Raw genomic sequence first — 27699 nt, 5'->3', positions numbered from 1 at the left:
GCAGTCACCTTGACGGGAACAAAGGGATTATGGCTGGAAGAGTCAAAAATGGAGATGGAATTTGTGTTTGTGTAAATGGCTGGAGGTTAAAAAGTATAAGAAGTACATGACTATTTTATCTACACACATAAACCACAGTATTACATAATTAGGGAGTAAAAAAAAAAGTTCAGGGCAAAAAAGTCAAATAATAACCAAAGAATATATTGTCTGCACATTGAAATGACAGTGAAAAAACAAACAAACAAAACAACAACAACAACACATTTACCATACAGTGCAATGTTTTATTCCTGATGAAAACCTGACTGGTTAAACTTTGCACTGATTGGTAAATGCATTGTGGAACTTTAATTTTATTGTGCAAACTTTCATTTTTTTATATTTAGTTTTTTTTTTTTTTTTTTTTTTTTTAAATACTGCTTTTCATTATATAATCAATCTACTGATAATGATATTATTCATTAATTGTATGCTGAAATACAAATTACATTCACTAATAAAAAGTTAGTAGTCAGTAAGATTTAATTTAATTATATTTAAATGTTTTTATGCTTAAACCTTTTTGCGTCTTTGACCCAATTACAATGTTTAATATTGCTATAAATTGTAAAGCAATATTACACCCCCCGCCCCCAACACACACACACATACACACACAGCAAAAAAAAAAAAAAAGTTTTCTGTTAAATTTAACAGCAAATTTGTTTGTTTTTTTGCTGAACAAAAAGGAAATATCAGACATTTTTTTCATGATTTACAGAAGAGATCCACTAATGGCATTCAGTGTAACAATATTGTCAGGCATATTTACAACAAAAATCAGATTATGACATATTAAAATACTAATTACTTTCACCCCAAATACTAATTAGTTTCAATTTTACTTTTCTAAAATTTTACACTATCCTAGGTTTTGTTTACATTTTTTACTAATTTATTTTATATATTTTAATATGTACACGTCAGAATAATTAACTTGTTAAATTTTGTATATCAATATTGTGTCACACTGAATGACAATGCAACATTATTTTAACTGAATTTTGACATTTTATCCTCCAAAACTTATTTGAAATCTCAATTAGACACTTTACTTACATTTCATCTTATTGATACAACCTTTTGAATGGTAATGGATACCTTAGTCTATCAACTTTAACACCTTAATGTGAAACTTAATGAAACTTTTTGTATGTCAAATTAGTCTATGCATTTGGGGTACATCACATCTTACTAACAACTTATGAAACCAGTTTAATATGTAAGAGATAATTATTCAGTCCAAACAGGGTTGTAGACGGGCATGTGTTTTCAGGACTGTATCCTCAAACCTTTGACTCTCTCACAGTGCTAACATCTCCTCTCCCCCGCATAATTTGAGAGGAGAGCTGCCGACACACTGACACGGTCAAACAGAGTCGCCTAATGAGGGTAAAGCAGAGCAGAGACACAATATGGACATCCGGTATTTTTCATCAAAAAACGCATAGCAGAGAAATGCACAAAAAAATAAAATAAATAAATAAATAAAAAACATTGGTTCTAAATGATTAAAAGAGTCTAAAAGAGTTCAGCATAGTCAGGCTAACTAAGCAAACATAGGCGATAGGTCTGGTAAACGTGGTAGACTTTTGTTTAGTTAGTCAGCTTAGTAGAAAGAAAAGGAAAGTAACATGAGGGTTGAAGAAACCATTTTTTTCTTAGATTGATGAGGCACTTTGCCAAACAATTAACACATATCCTGTTTCTGTTATCATACAATCAAAACAATGAAATCAGCTTGGTTGCAATGAAGTACATTACATGTACTGAAGTAAGTTTTGAAAAAAATAAAAATAAAATAAAATTTATATATATATGTGTTCATGTCCTTTTATAGGGACACCACAAGCATTATGTACGCTTCAATTTGTGTAATAGATGAAACTTCACACACAGACCTAAAGAACATGCAGACTATATATTCCAATAGTAGTCTTGCGATTTAAAGGGTTAGGCCACAGACCATAAGACCATCTTTTATCTTCGGATCACAAATGAAGATATTTTTTGATGAAATCTGAGAGCTCTCTGACCCTGAATAGACAGTAACACAACTGCAATATTCCCAGGTCAAGAAACATAGCAAGGTCATCTGTAAAACAGTGCATGTGACATCAGTGGCTCAACTTCAATTTAGTGAAGCTACTACAATACTTTTTTTGTGTGTGTGCAAAAAAAAAAAATCAATAAATATTCAACAATTATTTTCCCCGAATTACCTTATTCCACCATTTTGGAGAGTACCATGACGCATATTTGCGCTTTCTCAAGAACGTCATCAACGTAATCAGCGTTGTTCATGATCAACACGCTCACGTTTTCTCCTGAATGTATAAAATGCTAATTACATTAATTTGATGTTGATTGAGGAATTGTTGAATAAATTATTTTATTATTTTAAAAAAAAAAGAAAATTTCACACAAAAAAGTATTCTCGTAGCTTTCCAAAACTGAATTTGAGCCACTGATGTCACATGGACTGTATTACAGATGACCTTGCTACGTTTCCGGGACTGGGAACAGAGAGATCTCCAATTTCAGCAAAAACATCTTCATTTGTTTTCCCAGGATGAACTTAGGTTTTAAGGGTTTGGAACGACGTGAGGGTGATTAACTAATCACATAATTCTCATTTTTGGGGTGAACTAGCTGTTTAATGTTCACAGACACTCATCTGTATTTCAATTTGATCAATTTATAGCTCTACTTTTGATTTATTCTCGTGAAATGTACCAAATTTTGTGACAGTCTGCTTCATAAATTACATTTATTTTTTCATGATTTTAACCCATACTCGGAATTGGTGCTCTGCAATTAACCCATCCAAATGCACACACACAGCCAGCAGTGAATAGGGAACACACACCGTGAACACACACCCGGAGCAGTGGGCAGCTATATGCTCCAATTGGGGGATTCAGTGCCTTGCTCAAGGCCACTTCAGCCATGGGTACTGAGGGTGGAAGAGAGCGCTGTTCATTCACTTCCCCCACCTACAACTCCTGCCATCACTGAGACTCGAACCTGTGACCTTCGGGTTACAAATCCAACTCTCTAACCATGCCCCTACAGACATTTTAGTCACTTTATTTTAAGGTCAAATTCTCACTATTACCTTAGTATTACCTATATGACTTTTGTCTAATTTAAACTCATAATTTGTGCTTATTGATAGCTAGTACGGTAGTTGTTAACTATGTTGTATGATTTAAGATTTAAAATATGTTCATGAAGATTAAGGCATTAATATGTGCTAATTATTAGTACTAATAAACAGCCAATATGCTAGTAATATGAATGTTAGTTAAAAGTGAGAATTGGTCCTTAAAATAGTGTTACCGTTGTATTTGTAATAATTACTAAAGAGTTGCTCATTGTTAATTAATGTTGGTTAATGCATTACTTAATGTGACTTACTTTAAGTTTTGCTAATTAATATGTTGTTGAATAAGTCATCTTGTTTAGCTGTATTAATGCTGGCAATAATTATTATTTTATTTTTTATACATATGCTATATATGCTATATATATATATATATATAGCAAAGTGTAGCCAAAATCCAATATAAACAAAAAGAATGAGAACTGGCTTACTATTTAGAGAAATTCCTTTAGGGATAATCTAATCGAAGAAGAGAGAAACAAGACAATGCAATTGTTTTATAGATTGCACCATGAGAGCTGGATATTGTTACTGGATACAGACTCAGTTTACACCGATGTTAATCTGTCATCTGTTTTGGCTGATTTAATTACAAGTGGACGGTAATAAATACAGTTGTAAACTGTCTGTTATATCATTCCACAATCACAGCTAATACAAGATACACCAAATTTTTACACTAGGTCATCATTTATACACTAAAAAGACTAGACTAATGCAAATGGACTCAAATATAGTAAACAAGCTCACTTATAATGGTTTTCACAACCAAACTCCAGGCTTGAGCCTGTGATCTCCTGGTGTTTTCAATCATTGCTTTTCTATAAATATCTCTCCGAAGATTTTGACTGTTTTAAGCTTTGGGCTCAATGCGACAGATTTGGGTATGTAGTATACTTGAGCCTTATCAGATGGCCTGCACAGTATCGAAGGTGCAGTGTGTATTTTTAGGAGCACTCATTTTGCAGCTGAGTGCCCCTCTTGCTGCTGTCTATATAGATAAGCTGATCTGGAATCAGCAGACCTGAAAAGCAAACTAAGAAACAAGCTCTGGGACCTGACCTCGGCCTGCCACATGAGGCTGAGCTAGATAGAGCGTTTTCATGTGAGTAAACTCAAAGCCTTATCTCTGAAGACGGATTTATGGACTCAGTGATTTCTCAACCGATTCTCACCAAATGTTGCAGCTTGAGCCTTTCATGAAAACAATTTAAGACTTGAGCGCAGAAGGAATTTTTTTTTTTTAATGGAATGAGATTTCCGAAGTTATTTCCGTGAACTTAGAATGGCTTTTCCAATTTCCTCGCTGTTCGTACATCAAGGCAAGCTGCAGGAAACACAGAGTATTTTCAGTTATAGACAAGAACTCGGTTGCTCAAGAGCCGTTGTTGTTAGTGCACAGGGAACTGAGAGGCTGTTATTAATGGCTCTTGTCAAAGTTATTTATCAGCTCAATTTATTTTCATCAGTATTTTTTATTAGCTCATACAGAATTTTCATTACTTCTGTATTGTTCTTTACACGATGAGTGTGTGTTATTGCTGCCCGTGACATGCACGTGTAGGGTCATCCATCGAGGGATTTAAAGAAGACAACAAGCAACAGCGGATTAGTAGGAGGTTGTTTTCGGCTGATAAAGTGCCATTAAATCATAGGGTGATACATTTTACCTGTCACCCCGCATGTTCACATAAATCATGGTTTCATAACTGAATAACCAAACGCCTTTGCCCTAGTACATCTATTTAACGGCAAGTGCTCGTGTAGGTTTATCAAAATAAGTCAGATGTCTTCATTCATCTTTTTAGGTCACCAAGCCCCTTGAAATGAAGGATAATCAGTTATGCGAGAAAAATAAATACATAATTAAATAAAATCCAAACTTTCACAGTGCAATATTTCAGTATACATACTTTTTTGTATGATTAGTAAATGTGTAGGGTTTTGTCATTTTGTAATTTTCTTTTTCAAGGTAATTTTTGATTTATTACAAATAATTTTAAATAAAATTGTTTTTTTGTTTTTGTTGTTGTTGTTATTTTTGTTGTTGTTGTTGTTGTTGTTTTTTGGTTCAGTCAACTAAAATAACCCTGATTTTGAGTAAGCAATTTTATGACTAGGGTTAGTAAATACCATTTTTCCATAAGAACATTTCCATTTAAATAAATTAGAATTAATTGTAATGAAATAAATGCATCGTGTTGTTTTAAAGATGTCTAGATACTATTTATATTTACTGGATTACCAATTTATTTATAAAAAAAAAAAAAAAAAAACATTGCTATATAATAATCAGCAAAACAGTTGTCAACAATAAGTTTCAGATAAATAATATAAGATATATAGTGTTATGACTTCTGCACTGACTGTGACAGATTTATGGGAGATTATGGATCACTGGGAGTTTGATAGGAGATGCTTTCCAGAAGACTTGTGGAATATATGCTGTCAAAATAAAGACAAAAAAAAAAAATTCATTAAATATTTATTTATTGTGAATAGTAGCTACTGTGCTAAAGAAAAACAAAACTCATCTTAAATACTCAACTGGATATTAATTAAAGTCATAAGGGTTTTTGTGTCAAGTAGGACATCAGAGTTTATTTTTCTCCTTTTTACAAAAGTGGCTACAAATCCCACTCCAAAGCTAAAGGTCATGGTGGTAAAGGCATTTAATGATGCAACAGGCTTATTATACTTGATTTAGTTATAATTGATGATCTCATAAATAATCCAGCCATGCCCAGTGTTAATGGCTGCCGTAGCATGTCATTTCTTCCTGTTACAGTAATTAATCTTTGCTTCGGTGGATAAGCCGGAAGGTTATGTACCAGCACTGGCTCATTGTCTCGCTGTACTAACTTTGACTTGGACTATGTAGGACCTTTTAATACATTTCATAGTCCTGATCACTTTGCCGAGCTAAATCGTTCTTGTTAGGACCTGACAAGCAAAGGCAAAATCCTTAAAGTTTTATCACATATGATACGGATATTTCCATTGGCCAGTGGCATAACTACAGACAGTGCAGGCAGTGCAGTCGTACGCTGCGGACCCCCAACCCCCACCGCACGGGGGCCCTGCCCACATCACACCACCTGTGGTGACTATGTGACTATATTAATATAAATAGGAATATTAATAATACAATATAATTAGTGCCCAGATGCTTTCATTGTCAGGTGGTAGAACTTTTGCCAAGCATTTCTGAGGTTCTTGGTTCTAATCCACTCTTTAATCATTTATTTACTTATTTGTTTCTCATTAAAACCAAATATGTTCATCAGTGATTATATATCAAGAGCAAGGGCACATTTGTGTCAATTGTGTGTTTTTTTTTTTTTTTTTACCAGAACAAAGTGCCAAAAGAGAAGTGATAACACATGGGGTTAGATCTCTGCCACAATTCTGCGTGCAAAAGTGCTTTCTGCGTGCAGAAGTGCTTTCTGCATGCGCGTGATCTGAGTTTTGTGGATAAATGTATTTTATATTTAAAATATATTTTTGGATGTGTGCAGACCTTCTCTTTTGCGTGTGCAATGTTTCACTGGCTTGCTCCCTTGATGCCCACCCTGAGTGTTCTCTAAATGCAGATGGCCCATCATTACAATATGCCATAATCAAGTGTCCAAGTATTTTACTACACTTCAGTATGTGATTCTTATTAAGTAGGGCTAATTTTTTTAGGATTCTATACTCAACCTAAGTCTCTGAGAACCTGACATCTTGAACTTCTGAAGACTCCAGGTAGGTTGTAGTTCTGGAAAATGGTGGCACTGGAGACTAAATGGTTCCTGGTGATTTCATATATAATTATTTACCTTAATTTCTAATTATTTTGCAGTTAACATTCATCTTTTCTTCTACATGTTTTTGACTGACCCTGTTGACCCACTGAGCATTTTGCTGTCCAAAGGTTGTGCATTAACTTTGCAATTTCTAGTACTGAATTCGTTTTTAATATTTTTATTGGCATTTAATAATTTTGGACTTTCAGTCTGAATTAAACATCTTGTTTAGCACATTATATCTGTAAAAATAAAATCTGCTTAATAATTATCCACACCTGAATATAAGTCATTTTACGCTTCCAGCCTTCATGAATAATTACATATAAATTATAAATGATTAAATACAAGATTAATAGTAGTTATTAAGATTGATGCCATTTGTAATTGGTAAAATTTGCTTTAAAATAAATATGATTAGAAAATCATATTGCATTATAATTATGCATGCACTGTATTTTTCCTCTTCTGCTGGCGCGGTAATGCAAGGCATTGTATGACTGATTATTAAGGCAGCCAATCAGAATTTAGCAGCCTTATGTCTGATTGGCTGGATTTATGGCATAGTGCAACAATGGATTGTGCTGAGTAAGAGAGAGCCATTGGCATTTAGATAGCACTGACGGCGGGCATCAGGTGAGCAAGCTAGTGAAACATTGCACACGCAAAAGAGCACAAAGTATGCACAAATCTAAAGAAAAACAAAGTATTTTAAATGCAAAATCGATTTTTCATGTGCTCAAATTACTTTCTTCTTTGTGAAAAAAAAAAAAAAAAAATTCTCCAAAAAACTCAGTTTGTGCATGTGCAAAACACACTCTCAAAATGATCAAAATCTGATATATCACATGCAGAAATGTGGCAGAGATCTAATCCCATACGAACAGCGTCAACGAGCACTCGCCATAAGACATTCCAGCAATAGATTGCCTGTTATTCAACACAGACCAACAAATTTCTTATTGAATGGAGATGCTTCTTTCATTTAGGTACATCCGTGCGTGCTGTGAGATGGTGCAAAAAGTGGCCTACACTGGGGCCCATCATTACTATGTTATGCCACTGCCATTGTCCATGAGCAAATATCAACATTGTGGCTCAAATGTGGCTCTAAATATAAAATCAGCTTTTATTATAAAAATAAGTTTTTTAATCTCTTCTTGGGTGATGTATTATTGGAAAATTTGGAGTGATAATTAACCCAGTGTCATTTTAAAACAACTACAGAGAGGTCTTTATAGGAGACAAGTGTTAAAAATTGCTAATAAAGTATTACATACTGTATTATAATTGTTTTTTTTTCTTTCAATAACACAGATATTTAGCTAAATCTCTCCTGATCATAACTACACCCTTTAATCCCTTAAATGCCCCGCCCCCTTTTTTAAGATTAAAAAAAAATATATATATATATATATATATATATATAAAAACATTAATTTGTTATTCTGAATGTTTAATAAGATTGCAGGTACCCAACCTGTAGGAGCACTGGAGTTTCTCTCTCTCTCTCTCTCTCTCTCTCTCTCTCTCTCTCTCTCTCTCTCTTTCTTTCTCTCTCTCTTTTCTTTTTCTTTTCCCCTTGTTAGCAACATGCTTTACTATATTTTTAGGCACTCAGGTCTGTCAATCAGAACTGTGGCTCTTTTCATAACCACTGTCCTAAAGAATGAGACCAAAGCCCAGCCTGCAAGAAAGACAGAACAATACAAAGAAAGGCAATACAGTTCACCAGGACAGGTCACAGCAATGAAATGTCATAGGAAGCCAAAATGCTTCAATCCATGATGGTTGGATTGCAGTATTTTGTAAGACCAGAGTCTGAACCCCTCCGCGAGTTTCATCATGTTAAGGGGAAGGACGTAGTGAAGCGTGCAACAAGCAGCTGGTTTCATTAACCTCCTGTCCAACCCTGGAGAGAAGGAAGCAGGGTAAGGCGATGTAAATGGTGACCTTCTAAATATGCAGCCAGATATCAGCGAGTGAATGCCTCCCTGCTCTTGCGATTCAAAGAGAGGAAGGGAATGTAATAGCAGACAGCGAGGAAACTAGGCCACTTGTTTCAACAGTTGAGTCACCTTGGCAATACTGACTTTGAGCCTCTAGGGTGTGAATTTTCCCGTGTTACAGCGTGTGATAGGATGGTTTATAAATATATATATATATATATATATATATATATATATATATATATATATATATATATAATATCACAGGAGAGACCATTTAACATAATTTTTTGGTAACAATTAAATTGTAATGATAAATGTGTAACAATCGATCTGTTTTGTCAAATGGTTATTCAGCATGTAATTTCTCCAACATCGGTACAGAGCCAAGATACCTCCATTCAGAATTAACAATGGATTTTTAAACAATGGACTTCATCTATTTCAATAGTTTTTGAGTTTTTCAGACAATCATCATGTTCATTTTGTAGTAGTTGGCTAATTCAGTCATCGTGTGCTGTGCCTTTTGAAGCACACCAACTGTGCCAGCATGAAACTAAAATTTTATCGTTTTACTTTCTTAATACACATTCTGTGTCTTACTGTGTTTCATATGTTATTGAAAATTCACATTAATGGAAATAAAATCAAAAAACTAAAACAAAAGTTTGTATGTGTTGTTTCAGAACAAAAGTAGTCTTCCACAACTGACTACAAACTTGTATAAAGAATACAGGATACATTTTTAATGAAGATTTAAAAGTAGAAACAAAAGTGGAAGATCTAATATAGAGAGGGAGACTGAGAGGAAGTCTGGGAGCAGCCACTGAGAAGGCCTGGTCACCTTTAGTTTTGTATCATGAGTGAGGAACAGAGAGAAGTAGTTAATTGGAAGAACATAAATATCAAAAAGCAAAGTTTTAAAATCAATCCGGGACCTCAGCGGTAACCAGTGGAGAGAGGCAAGCAAAAAAGTAATGTGCTGACACTTTTTAGTGCCAGTCAAAAGCCTGGCTGATGAGTTTTGAACCATCTGCACATGATTTACAGTTGAATTAGGCAAACCCAGGTATAAAGAGTTGCAATAGTCCAACTCTGAGGCAATAAAAAAATTAATAACAGTTCTAAGATCTTTCTTAGAGAGCGTCATCTTGGCAATAGATCTTAGCTGAAAGAAACTACTTTTAACAACAGCATTAATCTGCTCATCGAAACTCAAATTAGAATCAAAAATGACAGAAAGATTTTTGACACGGTCATGAACATTTGAGGATACAGAACTAAACTGATTAACTCTGTCAGAGATCATTTCTGTTAAGGCAAAAATAACAATTTCAGTTTTGTCATTATTTAACTATAGGAAGTTCATGTACATCCAACATTTTATGTCACACAGACAGTCAAACAGGCCAGACAAAGAACCATTATTATTTTTGACAGGAAAGAAGAGCTGTGTCATCAGGATAAAAGTGGAATGATAAATTGTGTGTCTGTATAATATGACCAAGTGGAAGCATATTTAATGCAAACAAAAGAGGACCCAGTATGGAGCCCTGTGGTACGCCATGATGTATTAGGGCATGGGAAGAAAAACAATTCCCTACTTTGACAGAAAACTTTCTCCCTTTCAGATAAGAGGCAAACCACTCCAGCACAGAGCCTCGAAGCCCAGCTACATATTCTAGTCTGTGCAAAAGAATATCATGATCTACAGTATCAAATGTTGCTTTTTATTGAAAAATGTAATACATAAGTCTACATCACGTAACCAGCTCAGAATGTAAGGATCTTCTGACAAAGTAAACTTGCTTGGTAGCCCACCTGGTACTGCATTGTACTTGTGATGTGGAGCACTATGAAACACATGAAAAGAAAGCTAAGATGGCATGGTTGCTTTGGCAAATAGGTTGTCTCACGTTTGCTTTTATAAACACTATCGATGAGGTTTAGAGTAGGGTTTAGTGTAGCTGGTTCCCAGCACTAAGTAGTAACTGATTTAATGTAATCTGGATTGCATAAAATAATAATAATGATAATATGTATATTTTATTACATTATATTATGTTTTAAAATGGTCGTAATTAGATTGTTTCTTTTTTATGGATTACATGCTTACATGTTATTCACACAATGACAGCTAAATATTTATAGAGTAATTTATTGATTCACACTGATTATTTTTTTTACATTTACTTTTAAAATGTCTTACTATCTTCTATTATTTTCAAATGCTACAGAATTTTAATCTCCATCGCAGCCACTTACAGATCATGTAATTACTGCTGTGATACTGTACTTACAACAACCAAACAAATACAACATTACAAGATTAATTAATTTAATGTTTTTTTTTTTTTTTTTTTTTTTTTTTTTGTTAAACTGCATTAACTTTCATTGCCACTGACATTTCATGCAGGGAGCAATGTCTTTGCCATTTTTTTCATATATATATATATATATATATATATATATATATATATATATATTGTTTAATTTGAAAATCTGATGCATTAGGCAAGTAACATGGGTTGCCAGATTGGTTTCATGTTGATTTTTAGGGGCCAAGCACCGAAGGTGCGAGGCACCTATTGTTTTTGTTGGCGTTCTTATTATTAGGGGCCAAGCACCGAAGGTGCGTAGGACCCTCTTGTTTTTGTTGGCGTTCTTATTAGGGGCCAAGCACCGAAGGTGCGTAGGACCCTCTTGTTTTTGTTGGCGTTCTTATTATTAGGGGCCAAGCACCGAAGGTGCGTAGGCACCTATTGTAATCGTTGGCGTTATTATTATTCTTCTTCTTCCGCCGCAAGTCTATGGCAGCCCATAGAACCGATTGCGGGAAAGTTGTATAATTTGGCACACTGATAGAGGACAGTCCCAACATTAACTATAGCAAATTTGAAGTCTCTATCTCCTACTCTCTAGCGCCACCACTTGTCCAAACTTTCAATGTTTGTATGCTAATAACTTTTGAACCGTAAGCCAGAAAATGGAAATTATTTTTTCCTCTGAATCCTTGGCTTATGCCAAGTCGAATGAACCCCAAAATTCAAAAATCGCAAGGTTTAGTTTTTTCGCTATTTTCAATTATTCGAAAAACCTACTTTTTCGAACTCGTCCTAGACGGTTAGTCCGATTGCCACGAAAATTGGCTCAGATCATCTTCAGACCATGCTGGCAAAAAGTTATGGAATTCAAGTTGATTCGTCCAACTGTTGTCGAATGACACGTAAACAAATTTGACGAAAAGCACGCAAACATGCACGTGAGGCTATATCCCGGCAACGGTTTGTCATATTGAGACCAAACTTGCCGTGTGTTATAACAAGCATGAACTGAGACTACCAGCTGTGTTTCGACACAGCGCCACCTAGTGGTCAGGAGATATGAAAAATGCATATTTTGGCTTATAACTACTGAATGGTTTGGCCAAAAATCACACAACTGGTCTCTTTAGATTCAGTGAGTCATGTCGAGTCAAATGATATCCAATTTTCCTGTGTCGGCCATTTTAGGCGTCGGCCATTTTGAATTATGATTTAAAATGCTGTATTTTTTGAACGCAGCATCGTATCGTTTCGCAAATAATAACAAAAATATTCGGCTCCATGCCCTGAAGGTACTCAAAAAGTTTGGTGGCAGCGCCACCTTGTGGCCAATAGTTATAATGAAATATCACATAAATGCTAATAACTTTTGAATAAATTAGTCTATTAAAATTAAAATGGTCTCGCTATATTCTGTGGGTCATGCCGAGAGTATTGATACCAATAATGTGAAAATTGGCCTTACTTCCTGTCCGCCATTTTGCTTAATGTTGAAAACCTACTTTTTCGAACTCCTCCTAGACCGTTAGCCCAATTTTCACCAAATTTGACGTGCATCATCTTCAGACCATGCTGGCAAAAAGTTATGGATTTTGTGTCGATATACGTAACGGTTCTCATTTAGCGCATCAACGAATTTGCTGGAAGGGTGCCAAAATGCATTTGAGGCTGTATCTCTGCAACACTTTGACATATTTGCACCAAACTTTGTATGTGTCATCGCCACCTCACACTGACCATGCCACATAAATTTGGTAACAGCGCCACCTATTGGTCAAGAGTAATAAACCATTCATTAACCATGAGTAATTACACTTTTTAAAATGCTAATAACTTTTTAATGCATTAGCCTATTTGAAGGAAACTGGGCTCAAAATATTCCCTGGCTTATGCCGATAACATAGATACCAAATATACCACGGTAAGCTGAACTTCCGGTCCGCCATTTTGATTTATGTTGAAAACATACTTTTTCGAACTCCTGATCAACCGTATGTCCGATTTTCACCAAATTCGAATCAAATGATCTTCAGGCTATACTGATTCAAAGTTATGGATTTTGAGTCGATAGACAAAACCGTTTTCGCATACCACCTCGACGAATTTGAGGCACAATGAGAAAATGACACTTGAGGCTGTATCCCTGGAATGCTTTGGCATATTGACACCAAACTTTGTGTGTGTCATTGAAAAGACACACAGAGTACACCAAATTGATTTTATAACAGTGTGACCTATTGGTCAAGCTTGATAAACCAAGTAATCATGCTACTAGAGGTGGTATTGGTGTTTTTTTTTTTTTGCCATTTCAAATACAATAATTCCAAAATTGCTGTTATTGCTCATTAATGTATTTGGTGTGATGCTTCATGCGATGCTTAGCTCCTACATTTGCCGTTGGAGTGCTTGGCCCCGTAATTGCTGCTTGCAGCTATATTTATTAGGGGCCAAGCACCGAAGGTGCGTAGGCACCTATTGTTTTCGTTGGCGTTATTATTAGGGGCCAAGCACCGAAGGTGCGTAGGACCCTCTTGTTTTTGTTGGCGTTCTTATTAGGGGCCAAGCACCGAAGGTGCGTAGGACCCTCTTGTTTTTGTTGGCGTTCTTATTATTATTATTATTATTCTTCCGACTGGGCGTCTATGGCAGCCCATAGAACCGAATGCGGGAAAGTTGTAATGGTTTGACATTCTGATAGAGGACAGTGCCAACATTAAGTACACCAATTTTGGTGTGTCTAAGTCAATCCCTCTAGCGCCACCAACTGTCCAAAATTTCACTTTAATTTTGTTAATAACTTTTTAACCCTAAGGCCAATCAACGAAATTCTTTTTTCCTCTAATTTCTGAGCTCATGCCGATTCGATTGCACCTTACGAAGTCATTTCCGTCATAGAAATATGACCGCCATTTTGAATTTCTTTAAAAACCTACTTTTTCGAACTCGTCCTAGACGGTTTGTCCGATTCACACGGAAATTGAACCATATCATCCTCAGGCAGTGCTGACCAAAAGTTATGCAAATCAAATTGATTCGTCAAACCGTTTTCGATAAACGCTCTAACAAATTTTATGTAGTGCTTACAAAAACAGTCGTAAGGCTGTATCTCGGCAACGACTTATCCTATTCAGACCAAACTCGGTACATGTCATAACAAGCATGACCTGAGGCAACATGCTGTGATTGGGCGCAGCGCCACCTACTGATCCGGAGATATGAAAAACTGCTATTTTTGCTTATAACTTCTGAACAGTTTGTCCAAAAATCATAACATTGGTCTTGTTAGATTCAGGGCAACATGCCGAGTCGACTGATATCCAATTTGACCATTTCGGCCATTTTGACTGTCGGCCATTTTGAATTTTGTGCTAAAATGCTGTATTTTAAGAACGCATCAGCAGATTGTTACGAAACTTGGTATGGTTCATCAGCACAATGTCCTGAAGGAGTGTGAGAAGTTTCAAAACAGCGCCACCTAGTGGTGATCTTCTTTTTTTAAATGCTTATAACTTTGGGTGTGGTTGACTTATTTTCACGAGACTCATCAAATTGGACTCCTGAAACCTTACCGAGTCCTATGATACCAAACATGCTAGGTTTTGCCTTTCGGTTTGTGTAGCGTTGTGATTTAGCGCTTAAAAAACATTTGGCTATATCTTCGAAACCGCTTGTCTGATCGAGACGAAACCACCGTCAGAAGTTCGGAAACATAGGTCGATAGCTATGCGCCAATGCCCAAATGCCAAAATATTGATAGTAAGGGGTAGTAATATTCAATCAAAGTCAAGAGTCAGTCATTTTTTACGTGCTTTTTCATATAAATGTCTATAACTCTGAAGTGAATTGAGATATTTTCACCAAAATTGACACACATATGTATGGGCTCACTCTGAGCACACATAAAAAAAATGGTGGGACTGAGCCTCTTGGTGGCGCTATAATAGAACAAAACATGAAATTCTCATTGACTTCAATACAGTTTTGTGAAATAAAATGCTATACTAAACAAATGCATTGGTGTAATATTACGAAACTCAGAATGTGCCAACAACACCATCCCCTGAAGGTATTCAAAATATTTTGAAACAGCGCCACCTAGTGGTCAAAAGTTATAACTCAATTTACGTAAAGGCTAATAACTTTTGAATAAATCTGGCTATTGACATGACGCTGGTCTTTGTAGATTCCTTGGGTCAAGTCGAGAACATAGATACAAAGTTTTCCTTATTTGGCTGAACTTCCTGTCCGCCATTTTGATTAATGTTGAAAACCTACTTTTTCGAACTCCTCCTAGACCGTTTGTCAGATTTTCACCAAATTTGACGTGGCTCATCTTCAGAAAATGCTGGCAAAAAGTTATGGATTTCGTGTCGACATACGAAACGGTTCTCATTTAGCGCATCAACAAATCTGCTTGAATGGTGCCAAAATGCATTTGAGGCTGTATCTCTGCAAAGCTTTGACATATTTGCACCAAACTTTGTATGTGTCATCGACACCTCACACTGACCGTTCCAAACTAATTTGGTAACAGCACCACCTATTGGTTACACGTGATAAGCGAATAAATCCTATTACTAGTTGTTGTGTTGATTGTTTTCAAGCCATTTTGCCTAAAATAATCTTAAAACTGTCTAAATTACTCATTCCTGCCGTTCGTCTGAAGCTTGCTTCTGTAGTGCTTGGCCCCGTTATTGCTGCTTGCAGCTATATTTCTTCTTCTTCTTCTTCTTCCGCCGCAAGTCTATGGCAGCCCATAGAACCGATTGCGGGAAAGTTGTATAATTTGGCACACTGATAGAGGACAGTCCCAACATTAACTATAGCAAATTTGAAGTCTCTATCTCCTACTCTCTAGCGCCACCACTTGTCCAAACTTTCAATGTTTGTATGCTAATAACTTTTGAACCGTAAGCCAGAAAATGGAAATTCTTTTTTCCTCTGAATCCTTGGCTCATGCCGAGTCGAATGGACACCAAAATTCAAAAATCGCAAGGTTTAGTTTTTTCGCTATTTTCAATTATTCGAAAAACCTACTTTTTCGAACTCGTCCTAGACGGTTAGTCCGATTGCCACGAAAATTGGCTCAGATCATCTTCAGACCATGCTGGCAAAAAGTTATGGAATTCAAGTTGATTCGTCCAACTGTTGTCGAATGACACGTAAACAAATTTGACGAAAAGCACGCAAACATGCACGTGAGGCTATATCCCGGCAACGGTTTGTCATATTGAGACCAAACTTGGCGTGTGTTATAAAAAGCATGAACTGAGACTACCTGCAGTGTTTCGACACAGCGCCACCTAGTGGTCAGGAGATATGAAAAATGCATATTTTGGCTTATAACTACTGAATGGTTTGGCCAAAAATCACACAACTGGTCTCTTTAGATTCAGTGAGTCATGTCGAGTCAAATGATATCCAATTTTCCTGTGTCGGCCATTTTAGGCGTCGGCCATTTTGAATTATGATTTAAAATGCTGTATTTTTTTAACGCAGCATCGTATCGTTTCGCAAATAATTACAAAAATATTCGGCTCCATGCCCTGAAGGTACTCAAAAAGTTTGGTGGCAGCGCCACCTTGTGGCCAATAGTTATAATGAAATATCACATAAATGCTAATAACTTTTGAATAAATTAGTCTATTAAAATTAAAATGGTCTCGCTATATTCTGTGGGTCATGCCGAGAGTATTGATACCAATAATGTGAAAATTGGCCTTACTTCCTGTCCGCCATTTTGCTTAATGTTGAAAACCTACTTTTTCGAACTCCTCCTAGACCGTTAGCCCAATTTTCACCAAATTTGACGTGCATCATCTTCAGACCATGCTGGCAAAAAGTTATGGATTTTGTGTCGATATACGTAACGGTTCTCATTTAGCGCATCAACGAATTTGCTGGAAGGGTGCCAAAATGCATTTGAGGCTGTATCTCTGCAACACTTTGACATATTTGCACCAAACTTTGTATGTGTCATCGCCACCTCACACTGACCATGCCACATAAATTTGGTAACAGCGCCACCTATTGGTCAAGAGTAATAAACCATTCATTAACCATGAGTAATTACACTTTTTAAAATGCTAATAACTTTTTAATGCATTAGCCTATTTGAAGGAAACTGGGCTCAAAATATTCCCTGGCTTATGCCGATAACATAGATACCAAATATACCACGGTAAGCTGAACTTCTGGTCCGCCATTTTGATTTATGTTGAAAACATACTTTTTCGAACTCCTGATCAACCGTATGTCCGATTTTCACCAAATTCGAATCAAATGATCTTCAGGCTATACTGATTCAAAGTTATGGATTTTGAGTCGATAGACAAAACCGTTTTCGCATACCACATCGACGAATTTGAGGCACAATGAGAAAATGACACTTGAGGCTGTATCCCTGGAATGCTTTGGCATATTGACACCAAACTTTGTGTGTGTCATTGAAAAGACACACAGAGTACACCAAATTGATTTTATAACAGTGTCACCTATTGGTCAAGCTTGATAAACCAAGTAATCATGCTACTAGAGGTGGTATTGGTGTTTTTTTTTTTGCCATTTCAAATACAATAATTCCAAAATTGCTGTTATTGCTCATTAATGTATTTGGTGTGATGCTTTATGCGATGCTTAGCTACTACATTTGCCGTTGGAGTGCTTGGCCCCGTGATTGCTGCTTGCAGCTATATTTATTATTATTATTATTCTTCCGACTGGGCGTCTATGGCAGCCCATAGAACCGAATGCGGGAAAGTTGTAATGGTTTGACATTCTGATAGAGGACAGTGCCAACATTAAGTACACCAATTTTGGTGTGTCTAAGTCAATCCCTCTAGCGCCACCAACTGTCCAAAATTTCACTTTAATTTTGTTAATAACTTTTTAACCCTAAGGCCAATCAACGAAATTCTTTTTTCCTCTAATTTCTGAGCTCATGCCGATTCGATTGCACCTTACGAAGTCATTTCCGTCATAGAAATATGACCGCCATTTTGAATTTCTTTAAAAACCTACTTTTTCGAACTCGTCCTAGACGGTTTGTCCGATTCACACGGAAATTGAACCATATCATCCTCAGGCAGTGCTGACCAAAAGTTATGCAAATCAAATTGATTCGTCAAACCGTTTTCGATAAACGCTCTAACAAATTTTATGTAGTGCTTACAAAAACAGTCGTAAGGCTGTATCTCGGCAACGACTTATCCTATTCAGACCAAACTCGGTACATGTCATAACAAGCATGACCTGAGGCAACATGCTGTGATTGGGCGCAGCGCCACCTACTGATCCGGAGATATGAAAAACTGCTATTTTTGCTTATAACTTCTGAACAGTTTGTCCAAAAATCATAACATTGGTCTTGTTAGATTCAGGGCAACATGCCGAGTCGACTGATATCCAATTTGACCATTTCGGCCATTTTGACTGTCGGCCATTTTGAATTTTGTGCTAAAATGCTGTATTTTAAGAACGCATCAGCAGATTGTTACGAAACTTGGTATGGTTCATCAGCACAATGTCCTGAAGGAGTGTGAGAAGTTTCAAAACAGCGCCACCTAGTGGTGATCTTCTTTTTTTAAATGCTTATAACTTTGGGTGTGGTTGACTTATTTTCACGAGACTCATCAAATTGGACTCCTGAAACCTTACCGAGTCCTATGATACCAAACATGCTAGGTTTTGCCTTTCGGTTTGTGTAGCGTTGTGATTTAGCGCTTAAAAAACATTTGGCTATATCTTCGAAACCGCTTGTCTGATCGAGACGAAACCACCGTCAGAAGTTCGGAAACATAGGTCGATAGCTATACGCCAATGCCCAAATGCCAAAATATTGATAGTAAGGGGTAGTAATATTCAATCAAAGTCAAGAGTCAGTCATTTTTTACGTGCTTTTTCATATAAATGTCTATAACTCTGAAGTGAATTGAGATATTTTCACCAAAATTGACACACATATGTATGGGCTCACTCTGAGCACACATAAAAAAAATGGTGGGACTGAGCCTCTTGGTGGCGCTATAATAGAACAAAACATGAAATTCTCATTGACTTCAATACAGTTTTGTGAAATAAAATGCTATACTAAACAAATGCATTGGTGTAATATTACGAAACTCAGAATGTGCCAACAACACCATCCCCTGAAGGTATTCAAAATATTTTGAAACAGCGCCACCTAGTGGTCAAAAGTTATAACTCAATTTACGTAAAGGCTAATAACTTTTGAATAAATCTGGCTATTGACATGACGCTGGTCTTTGTAGATTCCTTGGGTCAAGTCGAGAACATAGATACAAAGTTTTCCTTATTTGGCTGAACTTCCTGTCCGCCATTTTGATTAATGTTGAAAACCTACTTTTTCGAACTCCTCCTAGACCGTTTGTCAGATTTTCACCAAATTTGACGTGGCTCATCTTCAGAAAATGCTGGCAAAAAGTTATGGATTTCGTGTCGACATACGAAACGGTTCTCATTTAGCGCATCAACAAATCTGCTTGAATGGTGCCAAAATGCATTTGAGGCTGTATCTCTGCAAAGCTTTGACATATTTGCACCAAACTTTGTATGTGTCATCGACACCTCACACTGACCGTTCCAAACTAATTTGGTAACAGCACCACCTATTGGTTACACGTGATAAGCGAATAAATCCTATTACTAGTTGTTGTGTTGATTGTTTTCAAGCCATTTTGCCTAAAATAATCTTAAAACTGTCTAAATTACTCATTCCTGCCGTTCGTCTGAAGCTTGCTTCTGTAGTGCTTGGCCCCGTTATTGCTGCTTGCAGCTATATTTATTCTTCTTCTTCTTCTTCTTCTTCCGCCGCAAGTCTATGGCAGCCCATAGAACCGATTGCGGGAAAGTTGTATAATTTGGCACACTGATAGAGGACAGACCCAACATTAACTATAGCTAATTTGAAGTCTCTAACTCCAACTCTCTAGCGCCACCACTTGTCCAAACTTCCAATGTTTCTATGCTAATAACTTTTGAACCGTAAGCCAGAAAATGAAAATTCTTTTTTCCTCTGAATCCTTGACTCATGCCAAGTCGAATGAACCCCAAAATTCAAAAATCGCAAGGTTTAGTTTTTTCGCTATTTTCAATTTTTCGAAAAACATACTTTTTCGAACTCGTCCTAGACGGTTAGTCTGATTGCCACGAAAATTGTCTCAGATCATCTTCAGACCAGGCCGGCAAAAAGTTATGGAATTCAAGTTGATTCGTCCAACCGTTGTCGAATGACACGTAAACTAATTTGACGAAATGCACGCAAAAATGCACGTGAGGCTATATCTCGGCAACAGTTTGTCATATTGAGACCAAACTTGGTGTGTGTTTTAACAAGCATGAACTGAGACTACCTGCAGTGTTTCGACACAGCGCCACCTAGTGGTCAGGAGATATGAAAAATGCATACTTTGGCTTATAACTTCTGAATGGTTTGGCCAAAAATCACACAACTGGTCTCTTTAGATTCAGTGAGTCATCTCGAGTCGAATGATATCCAATTTTCCCGTGTCGGCCATTTTAGGCGTCGGCCATTTTGAATTATGTGTTAAAATGCTGTATTTTTTGAACGCAGCATCGTATCGTTTCGCAAATAATTACAAAAATATTCGGCTCCATGCCCTGAAGGTACTCAAAAAGTTTGGTGGCAGCGCCACCTTGTGGCCAATAGTTATAATGAAATATCACATAAATGCTAATAACTTTTGAATAATTTAGACTATTAAAATTAAAATGGTCTCGCTATATTCTGTGGGTCATGCCGAGAGCATTGATACCAATTATGTGAAAATTGGCCATACTTCCTGTCCGCCATTTTGCTTAATGTTGAAAACCTACTTTTTCGAACTCCTCCTAGACCGTTAGTCCAATTTTCACCAAATTTGACGTGAATCATCTTCAGACCATGCTGGCAAAAAGTTATGGATTTCGTGTCGATATACGAAACAGTTCTCATTTAGCGCATCAACGAATTTGCTGGAAGGGTGCCAAAATGCATTTGAGGCTGTATCTCTGCAACGCTTTGACATATTTGCACCAAACTTTGTATGTGTCATCGCCACCTCACACTGACCATGCCACAGAAATTTGGTGACAGCGCCACCTATTGGTCAAGAGTAATAAACCATTCATTAACCATGAATAATTACACTTGTAAAAATGCTAATAACTTTTTATTGCATTAGCCCATTCGAATGGAACTGGGCTCAAAATATTCCCTGGTTTATGCCGATAACATAGATACCAAATATACCATAGTAAGCTGAACTTCCGGTCCGCCATTTTGATTTATGTTGAAAACCTACTTTGTCGAACTCCTCATCAACCGTAGGTCCGATTTTCACCAAATTCGAATCAAATGATCTTCAGACTATGCTGACTCAAAGTTATGGCTTTTGAGTCGATAGACAAAACCGTTTTCGCATACCACATCGACGAATTTGAGGCACAATGAGAAAATGACACTTGAGGCTGTATCCCTGGAATGCTTTGGCATATTGACACCAAACTTTGTGTGTGTCATTGAAAAGTCACACAGAGTACACCAAATTGATTTTATAACAGTGCCACCTATTGGTCAAGCTTGATAAGCCAAGTAATCATGCTACTAGAGGTGGTATTATAATTTTTTTTTGCCATTTCAATTACAATAATTCCAAAATTGCTGTTATTGCTCATTAATGAATTTGGTGTGATGCTTCATGCGATGCTTAGCTCCTACATTTGCCGTTGGAGTGCTTGGCCCCGTAATTGCTGCTTGCAGCTATATTTATTATTATTATTATTCTTCCGACTGGGAGTCTATGGCAGCCCATAGAACCAAATGCGGGAAAGTTGTAATGGTTTGACATTCTGATAGAGGACAGTGCCAACATTAAGTACACCAATTTTGGTGGGTCTAAGACATTGCCTCTAGCGCCACCAACTGTCCAAAGTTTCACTTTTATTTTGTTAATAACTTTTTAACCCTAAGGCCAATCAACAAAAATCTTTTTTCCTCTGATTCCTGAGCTCATGCCGATTCGATTGCATCCTATGACGTCATTTTCTGTCATAGAAATATGGCCGCAATTTTGAATTTTTTAAAAAACCTACTTTTTCGAACTCGTCCTAGACGGTTTGTCCGATTCACACGAAAATTGAACCAGATTATCTTCAGGCAGTGCTGACCAAAAGTTATGCAAATCAAATTGATTCGTCAAACTGTTTTCGATAAACGCTCAAACAAATTTTACATAACGCTTACAAAAACAGTCGCAAGGCTGTATCTCTGCAACGATTTATCGTATTCAGACCAAACCTGGTACATGTCATAACAAGCATGACCTGAGGCTACTTGCTGCGTTTCGGCCCAGTGCCACCTACTGGTCCGGAGATATGAAAAATTGCTATTTTTGCTCATAACTTCTAAACAGTTTGTCCAAAAATCATAAAATTGGTCTTGTTAGATTCAGGGCAACATGCCGAGTCGACTGATATCCAATTTTACCATCTCGGCCATTTTGACTGTCGGCCATTTTGAATTTTGTGCTAAAATGCTGTATTTTAAGAACGCAGCAACGGATTGTTACGAAACTTGGTATGGGTCATCAGCACAATGTCCTGAAGGAGTGTGAGAAGTTTCGAAACAGCGCCACCTAGTGGTGATCTTCTTTGTTTATACGCTTATAACTCTGGGTGTGGTCAACTTATTTTCACGAGACTCATCAAATTAGACTCTTGAAACCTTACCGAGTCCTACGATACCAAACATGCTAGGATTCACCTTACGGTTTGTGTAGCGTTGTGATTTAGTGCTTAAAAAACATTTGGCTATATCTTCGAAACCGCTTGTCTGATCGAGACGAAACCACCGTCAGAAGAAGGAAACATAGGTCGATAGCTATACACCAATGCCCAAATGCCAAAATATTGATAGTAAGGGGTAGTAATATTCAATCAAAGTCAAGAGTCAGTCAATTTTTATGTGTTTTTTCATGTAAATGTCTATAACTCTGAAGTGAATTGAGATATTTTCACCAAAATTGACACGCATATGTATGGGCGCACTCTGATGACACATAAAAAAAATGGTGGGACTGAGCCTCTTGGTGGCGCTATAATAGAACAAAACATGAAATTCCCATTGACTTCAATACACTTATGTGAAATAAAAGGCTTTGCTAATCAAATGCATTGGTGTTATATTCCGAAACTCAGAATGTGCCAACAACACCATCCCCTGAAGGTACTCAAATTATTTTGAAACAGCGCCACCTAGTGGTCAAAAGTAATAACTCAATTTACATAAAGGCTAATAACTTTTGAATAAATCTGGCTATTGACATTACGGTGGTCTTTTTAGGTTCCTTGGGTCAAGCCGAGAACATAGATACAAAGTTTTCCTTATTTGGCTGAACTTCCTGTCCGCCATTTTGATTAATGTTGAAAACCTACTTTTTCGAACTCCTCCTAGACCGTTAGTCAGATTTTCACCAAATTTGACGTGGATCATCTTATGACCATGTTAGCAAAAATTAACGATTAAAAATTAAAGAAACGGTTCTCATTTAGCGCATCAACAAATCTGCTGGAAGGGTGCCAAAATTCATTTGAGGCTGTATCTCTGCAAAGCTTTAACATATTTGCACCAAACTTTGTATGTGTAATCGACACCTCACACTGACCATTCCAAACTAATTTGGTAACAGCGTCACCTATTGGTTACACGTGATAAGCCAATAAATCCTATTACTAGTTGTTGTGTTTATTGTTTTCAAGCCATTTTACCTAAAATAATCTTAAAACTGTCTTAATTACTCATTCCTGCCGTTCGTCTGAAGCTTGCTTCTGTAGTGCTTGGCCCCGTTATTGCTGCTTGCAGCTATATTTATTATTATTATTCTTCCGACTGGGGGTCTATGGCAGCCCATAGAACCGAATGCGGGAAAGTTGTAATGGTTGGACATTCTGATAGAGGACAGTGCCAACATTAAGTACACCAATTTAGGTGTGTCTAAGACATTCCCTCTAGCGCCACCAACTGTCCAAAATTTCACTTTAATTTTGTTAATAACTTTTTGACCGTAAGGCCAATCATCAAAATTCTTTTTACATCTAATTTCTGAGCTCATGCCAATTCGATTGCACCCTAGCAAGTCATTTTCCGTCATAGAAATGTGGCCGCCATTTTGAATTTTTTGAAAAACCTACTTTTTCGAACTCGTCCTAGACGGTTTGTCCGATTCACACAAAAATTGAACCAGATCATCTTGAGTCAGTGCTGACCAAAAGTTATGCAAATCAAATTGATTCGTCAAACCGTTTTTGATAAACGCTCAAACAAATTTTACGTAGCGCTTACAAAAATGGTCGTTAGGCTGTATCTCTGCAACGATTTATCATATTCAGACCAAACTTGGTACATGTCATAACAAGCATGGCCTGAGCCTACTTGCTGCGTTTCAGCGCAGCGCCTCCTACTGGTCCGGAGATATGAAAAACTGCTATTTTTGCTTATAACTTCTAAACAGTTTGTCCAAAAATCATAAAATTGGTATTGCTAGATTCAGGGCAACATGCCGAGTCGACTGATATCCAATTTTACCATTTTGGCCATTTTGACTGTCGGCCATTTTGAACTTTGTGCTAAAATGCTGTATTTTAAGAATACATCAACGGATTGTTACGAAACTTGGTATGGGTCATCAGCACAATGTCCTGAAGGAGCGTGAGAAGTTTCGAAACAGCGCCACCTAGTGGTGATCTTGTTTTTTAAAATGCTTATAACTTTGGGTGTGGTCGACTTATTTTCACCAGACTCATGAAATTGGACTCCTGAAACCTTACCGAGTCCTACGATACCAAAAATGCTAGGTTCCGCCTTACGGTTTGTGTAGCGTTGTGATTTAGCGCTTAAAAAACATTTGGCTATATCTTCGAAACCGCTTGTCTGATCGAGACGAAACCACTGTCAGAAGTTCGGAAACATAGGTCGATAGCTATACACCAATGCCCAAATGCCAAAATATTGATAGTAAGGGGTAGTAATATTCAATCAAAGTCAAGAGTCAGTCATTTTTTACATGTTTTTTCATATATATGTCTATAACTCTGAAGTGAATTGAGATATTTTCACCAAAATTGACACACATATGTATGGGCTCACTCTGAGGACACATACAAAAAATGGTGGGACTGAGCCTCTTGGTGGCGCTATAATAGAACAAAACATGAAATTCCCATTGACTTCAATACAGTTTTGTGAAATAAAATGCTATACTAAACAAATGCATTTGTGTAATATTACGAAACTCAGAATGTGCCAACAACACCATCCCCTGAATGTACTCAAAATATTTTGCAACAGTGCCACCTAGTGGTCAAAAGTTATAACTCAATTTACATAAAGGCTAATAACTTTTGAAAAGATCTGGCTATTGACATGACGCTGATCTTAATAGATTCCTTGGGTCAGGCCGAGAACATAGATACCAAGTTTTCCTTATTTGGCTGAACTTCCTGTCCGCCATTTTGATTAATGTTGAAAACCTACTTTTTCGAACTCCTCCTAGACCGTTAGTCAGACTTTCACTAAATTTGACGTGGATCATCTTCAGACCATGCTGGCAAAATGTAATGGATTTTGTGTCGATATACGAAACGGTTCTCATTTAGCGCATCAACGAATCAGCTGGAAGGGTTCCAAAATGCATTTGAGGTTGTATCTCTGCAAAGCTTTGACATATTTGCACCAAACTTTGTATGTGTCACCGTCACCTCACACTGACCATTCCAAACTAATTTGGTAACAGCGCCACCTATTGGTTACACGTGATAAGCCAATAAATCCTATTACTAGTTGTTGTGTTTATTGTTTTCAAGCCATTTTGCCTAAAATAATCTTAAAACTGTCTTAATTACTCATTCCTGCCGTTCGTCTGAAGCTTGCTTCTGTAGTGCTTGGCCCCGTTATTGCTGCTTGCAGCTATATTTATTATTAGGGGCCAAGCACCGAAGGTGCGTAGGACCCTCTTGTTTTTGTTGGCGTTCTTATTATTATTATTATTATTCTTCCGACTGGGCGTCTATGGCAGCCCATAGAACCGAATGCGGGAAAGTTGTAATGGTTTGACATTCTGATAGAGGACAGTGCCAACATTAAGTACACCAATTTTGGTGTGTCTAAGTCAATCCCTCTAGCGCCACCAACTGTCCAAAATTTCACTTTAATTTTGTTAATAACTTTTTAACCCTAAGGCCAATCAACGAAATTCTTTTTTCCTCTGATTTCTGAGCTCATGCCGATTCGATTGCACCCTACGAAGTTATTTCCGTCATAGAAATATGACCGCCATTTTGAATTTCTTTAAAAACCTACTTTTTCGAACTCGTCCTAGACGGTTTGTCCGATTCACACGAAAATTAAACCATATCATCCTCAGGCAGTGCTGACCAAAAGTTATGCAAATCAAATTGATTCGTCAAACCGTTTTCGATAAACGCTCTAACAAATTTTATGTAGTGCTTACAAAAACAGTCGTAAGGCTGTATCTCGGCAACGACTTATCCTATTCAGACCAAACTTGGTACATGTCATAACAAGCATGACCTGAGGCAACATGCTGTGATTGGGCGCAGCGCCACCTACTGATCCGGAGATATGAAAAACTGCTATTTTTGCTTATAACTTCTGAACAGTTTGTCCAAAAATCATAACATCGGTCTTGTTAGATTCAGGGCAACATGCCGAGTCGACTGATATCCAATTTGACCATTTCGGCCATTTTGACTGTCGGCCATTTTGAATTTTGTGCTAAAATGCTGTATTTTCTGAACACATCAACGGATTGTTACGAAACATGGTATGGGTCATCAGCACAATGTCCTGAAGGAGTATGAGAAGTTTCGAAACAGCGCCACCTAGTGGTGATCTTCTATTTTTAAATGCTTATAACTTTGGGTGTGGTCGACGTATTTTCACCAGACTCATCAAATTGGACTCCTGAAACCTTACAGAGTCCTACAATACCAAACATGCTAGGTTTTGCCTTACGGTTTGTGTAGCGTTGTGATTTAGCGCTTAAAAAACATTTGGCTATATCTTCGAAACCGCTTGTCTGATCGAGACGAAACCACCGTCAGAAGTTCGGAAACATAGGTCGATAGCTATACGCCAATGCCCAAATGCAAAAATATTGATAGTAAGGGGTAGTAATATTCAATCAAAGTCAAGAGTCAGTCAATTTTTACGTGTTTTTTCATGTAAATGTCTATAACTCTGAAGTGAATTGAGATATTTTCACCAAAATTGACACGCATATGTATGGGCTCACTCTGATGACACATAAAAGAAATGGTGGGACTGAGCCTCTTGGTGGCGCTATAATAGAACAAAACATGAAATTCCCATTGACTTCAATACAGTTTTGTGA

At 37.0% G+C, this 27699-nt stretch overlaps 1 protein-coding gene across 1 annotated transcript in view; it reads left to right on the top strand.

The window, feature by feature from the left end:
- The window catches only part of LOC127974263 (glutamate receptor ionotropic, kainate 3-like), a 168456-nt gene that overhangs the window by 96865 nt on the left and 43892 nt on the right, over window positions 1-27699 (top strand). The gene's annotated exons all lie outside the window — the stretch shown is intronic.

This window comes from Carassius gibelio, chromosome B16 (assembly GCF_023724105.1).
Source record: "Carassius gibelio isolate Cgi1373 ecotype wild population from Czech Republic chromosome B16, carGib1.2-hapl.c, whole genome shotgun sequence".
Taxonomy (NCBI): Eukaryota; Metazoa; Chordata; class Actinopteri; order Cypriniformes; family Cyprinidae; genus Carassius; species Carassius gibelio.
This window is presented reverse-complemented; position numbering and strand designations above follow the sequence as displayed.